Below are 5,384 nucleotides of genomic sequence, written 5' to 3'. Positions count from 1 at the left end.
GTAGCCTCCAAATAAAATAAATAAATTTTTAAAATTTTTTTCGTAGGTTCTAAAAAAAAAAAGTAGTCTGAAAGTAGACCACTGCTTTCTAGAGTCTAATAAGAAATCTGCTGTCATTCAAATTGTCTCCATATATGCATGTAATGTTTTATATTTGCGGGGGGAGCTTTCATGATTTTTTGCTCATCATTTGTTTTCAGGAGTTTGATTAGGGTGTTTCTGGGTGTGGATGTTTTTGTATTTACCCTCTTTAGAGATCACTGAGTTTCATAATTCTCTATGTTTATGTCTTTGGTCAAATTTGTAAAGTATTCAGTCATTTCTTTTTTTTTTTTTTTTAGTTTTTTATTTTTTAAATTTTAAAATCTTTAATTCTTACATGCGTTTCCAAACATGAACCCCCCTCCTACCTCCCTCCCCACAACATCTCTCTGGGTCATCCCCATGCACCAGCCCCAAGCATGCTGCACCCTGCGTCAGGCATAGACTGGCGATTCAATTCTTACATGATAGTATACATGTTAGAATGCCATTCTCCCAAATCATCCCACCCTCTCCCTCTCCCTCTGGGTCCAAAAGTCCGTTATACACATCTGTGTCTTTTTTCCTGTCTTGCATACAGGGTCGTCATTGCCATCTTCCTAAATTCCATATATATGTGTTAGTATACTGTATTGGTGTTTTTCTTTCTGGCTTACTTCACTCTGTATAATTGGCTCCAGTTTCATCCATCTCATCAGAACTGATTCAAATGAATTCTTTTTAACGGCTGAGTAATACTCCATTGTGTATATGTACCACAGCTTTCTTATCCATTCATCTGCTGATGGACATCTAGGTTGTTTCCATGTCCTGGCTATTATAAACAGTGCTGCGATGAACATTGGGGTACATGTGTCTCTTTCAATTCTGGTTTCCTCGGTGTGTATGCCCAAGTGGTCAACCACTTGTAAAAGAATGAAACTAGATCACTTTCTAACACTGCACACAAAAATAAACTCAAAATGGATTACAGATCTAAATGTAAGATCAGAAACTATAAAACTCCTAGAGGAGAACATAGGCAAAACACTCTCCGACATAAATCACAGCAGGATCCTCTATGATCCACCTCCCAAAATTCTGGAAATAAAAGCAAAAATAAACAAATGGGATCTAATTAAAATTAAAAGCTTCTGCACAACAAAGGAAAATATAAGCAAGGTGAAAAGACAGCCTTCTGAATGGGAGAAAATAATAGCAAATGAAGCAACAGACAAACAACTAATCTCAAAAATATACAAGCAACTTCTGCAGCTCAATTCCAGAAAAATAAACAACCCAATCAAAAAATGGGCCAAAGAACTAAATAGACATTTCTCCAAAGAAGACATACGGATGGCTAACAAACACATGAAAAGATGCTCAACATCACTCATTATTAGAGAAATGCAAATCAAAACCACAATGAGGTACCACTTCACACCAGTCAGAATGGCTGCGATCCAAAAATCTGCAAGCAATAAATGCTGGAGAGGGTGTGGAGAAAAGGGAACCCTCCTACACTGTTGGTGGGAATGCAAACTAGTACAGCCACTATGGAGAACAGTGTGGAGATTCCTTAAAAAATTGCAAATAGAACTACCTTATGACCCAGCAATCTCAGTCATTTCTTAAAGCAGCTTTTCTTAAAGTACACTGTTTCTATTATCCTTCTGAGACTCAAGTCACGTGAATGCTCAACCTTTTGGTATTATATCACAGATCCCCAATACTCTATTCATTTTTTTTAATCTTTTTTTTTTTCCTATCAGTCTATGTTCAAATTTATTGACTCTTTCCCCTGTCATCTCCATTCTTTTCTTTAATCTATCCAGTGAGTTTTCGGTTTTTGTTGTGTTTTTCACATCTAAAGCTTGCCTTTGGTTCTGCTTTTATGTCTTCTATTATCTTGCTGAAACTTTCTATCCTTCCCTTCATTTCAAGAATATTTGGCATTTCTTTTGGGAATACATTTAAAATACCTACTTTAAAGTTTTTCTCTGTTAATTTTTACATCTGTGCCATCTCAGGTTTGGCATCTGTTGATTGTCATTTTTCTTGTGTGATATGGAGATTTTATTTTTCTCTTCTAAGTTATTTTAAGATTTTATCCTGAACATATTTAATATTATGATTTCTTTTGTTTAAGACTATTAAGAACATTGATTGTATTATTCTTTTTTTTATTTTAATAGCTATTGATCCTATAGATTCAGGCTATAAATTTCTACTTGTTGTCCATGGGCTATAATTTCAAAGTCAGTGCAGTTTTTAAAGCCTTTACAAAATGTGCTATCTGAACCTGTCTTCTCTGTCCTCTACTCAGTGACATTCTAGCATCTTGAAAGTGGTTCTACCCCCACAATTTAGTTCTCAAAGTCTTTCATATGCTAGTAAGAGTCAGATTTAAACATGCACAACTTGTAACCTAAGAGTACAAATACAACTTTCTGGAATTATTTTCCTGAGCTACCTTCTTTCTGTGGTCTCAATACCTCTATACCACAGGAACACCTTTCATGGTCCTTGGGCTAGTGAGCCAGGGCTTTAGACATCCCCATCGCTGCCTAATTGCTGTTTCTATGTCTGTCTGCAGGGCCAAACAGCAAGAGGATATACAAAGAAAAAGAGCCAATGGGGCTACAGTCTCGGGACCAGTGTCCCTATGGTCAAAACTCAATGTCACTTCATTTGAGTTTTAGGTGCCTGCCTGACAGTCTCTGCTTTTGTTGTCACTGCTGCTTTGGGATTGTCTAGGGGTAGGGTAAAAGACAACAGAAAACCACAACATCGGGTTTTCTTCACATTCTCTGACCCTAAGGAGTGGCTTTCCTGCTTAGTAGCCTGCAAATAGCTTCTCTTGGTACTATTCCTGTTAACATTCAATGCAGAGTCCCAGGTTTCGGGCTGCCTTTGAGTTTTCATTACCAACGAATCCTGGAAAAGAATTGAAAAAGTGGGGGCTGGTGGGGGTTCATCACTGATTATGACAGTACTTCAAGTTTTGATTACCTTCCCCAATCTGTCTGCTACCATTTGCTTTTCAGAGTCTTCAGAGAGCTGCTCTATGTATTATATCCAGGGTTTTTAGTTGCATTTGGAGGAAGAAGTAGGCTGGTATGTGTTTACTCCCGCATGATTAGAACCAGAAACCACGGTTTAGATTTCTTGAATCCTAGTAATCAAATGAATCTTGAAAGTATGCTTTAGTCTGGAGGCTGAAACAAATGTCCAAACAATAATAGCATGTAAGATTTAAGCAACAAATGTGCCAAAACCTCAAGAATTTCATTTAATAACTGTATGAGGGTTCGATGATAGGTGTTTTATCTGTTTTTACTTTTCAGATAGGGGACTGAGGTACAAGGATATTGAGTAACTTACCCAAGGTTACACAGTAACTAATAGGAGTCAGGATTTGGATCCTGGTCATCTGGCTCCAGACAGGAAGTTCCTAATCATATACATGTGTGCTTAGTTCACTATTTATATTTTCTCTTTTTTGTTTTGCTTTAGTGCATATGATATTGTACATTTTGGGGAGAACTTTAAGCATGATTGCCATGGCTACAAGCATAGCTTATTTTACTCTAAGTTTAGAAAAGAGTGAAGATTAGTGGACAAACAAGTGGTATTACTACTTCTCAGAGAGACTAAGGGAAAATTTGGGGGATCAAAGTAGTTTTAAAGTCCCAACTGATTTATTCACATAGTCCTTCCTTCCCTTTCACACTTTTAAACTCTAATCTTAAATGGAAGACTATATGAAGGGTAGATGAGTTCTATAAGAATCAGCTTCTACTGGAAAAAAAAACACCTTTTTAAAATTAAAACAATCAATAGCTTTCAATCATCCGTAAAACTAAAACTCCAACCAAAGAACTATATGAATATATGCTCAGTTGTGTCCAACTTTTGTAACCCAGTGGACTATAGCTCCCCAGGCTTCTCTGTTCATGGAATTTTCCAGGCAAGAATACTGGAGTGAGTTGCCATTTCTTCCTCCAGGAGACCTTCCCAACCCAAGGATCATACCTGCATCTCCTGCTTTGGCAGGTGGATTCTTTACCACTGTGCTACCTGGGAAGCCTCAACCAAAGCACTGTATATATATAATCTAGTGCTGTAAAAAGTGAATTAAGGCTGATCTTGGGCCACTTCAAGATGAGTACAGAGATTAAGAGTTTAGGAATTTGTATGGCAATTTGATAAAGCAACTTTATGTTGAACATAATTAAAAAGTTGACTAAAATTTTATTGTCCTTGTTTTTATTTCATCATAGTAATTCATATTTACATTTTTCACAAGTGTATCTGTGGATTGAAAATTAAAAGCAATGAAAAGCTGACTCTTTACCATAACCATTTTGAGAAATGCTGCACTAAAGCACAGTGACTGCCTTCTAATTTTAAATGAAACAATGGCAACATTAATTTGAACACAGGGTTGCTGACATAATTTTCTTTTTTCAGTGATTCTTGACATTTCTAAAAAGTATGTCTGGCATTTTAAATAAAGTTATGTTTGTTTTTAAGAGACAAAGACCTAGAGAAAGACCCCAGGAGTTGACTTTGAATCTGTCTGAAAGCTGGTGTTTATATATATTTCTTTTCCTTCAAATTTTAGAATTGAAAGGTAAGCCCCTACAGTCCCATAATGAAGAGCTGAAAAAAAATGCTGCATCAGGAAAGATCACTGAAGTCAGGCAAGGTACCAGCCTGGTGCTTCTCAGGTGGTTGGAGGACGCTTTGGACCCCTGTAGTCTCAACCCTTGCAAGATAAAAGGGGATGAAGACAAAAGAGAGGGTAGTGGAAGCAAGTGCATCCCAGCACATATTCACCATTTTTCTTATTAGCTCAGTGAGAGGCAAACAGCTCTTACTCCTTGAATCTAATCTGCTCAACTAACAGCCTACTAATACTTTTTGACAAGTGTGCTACATAAACATCCATGTCTAGTTAAAAATGGCAATCAGTCAACTTCTCTGGAAGTTCCCTTAAGTATCTAGAATTAGATCTTAATGTAAGATAATGTGGGCTTGTCTGATGGTGCAGCGGTAAAGAATCTGCTTGCAATGCAGAGGACTCGGGAGACGTGGGTTCAATTTCTGGGTTGAGAAGATTCTCCCGGGGAAGACAATGGCAACCCACTCCAGTATTCTTGCCTGGGAAACCCCATGGACAGAGGAGCCTGATAGGCTACAGTCCATACATTTGCAAAGAGTCAGATTGAGCGACTGAGCATGCACACATGTAAAATAATGCATTGTGACACACACTGGATATGTTCTCAGAAGAACTGTTAGGGTTTGGCAATTGTGTTCCTTGTGAGAAAGCTGTACCACAGCATTTAGTCAGAAAC

This window comes from Capra hircus, chromosome 21 (assembly GCF_001704415.2).
Source record: "Capra hircus breed San Clemente chromosome 21, ASM170441v1, whole genome shotgun sequence".
In the NCBI taxonomy this organism is placed as follows: Eukaryota; Metazoa; Chordata; class Mammalia; order Artiodactyla; family Bovidae; genus Capra; species Capra hircus.
The sequence above is the reverse complement of the archived record's forward strand: the minus strand, read 5'-3'. Positions refer to the sequence as shown.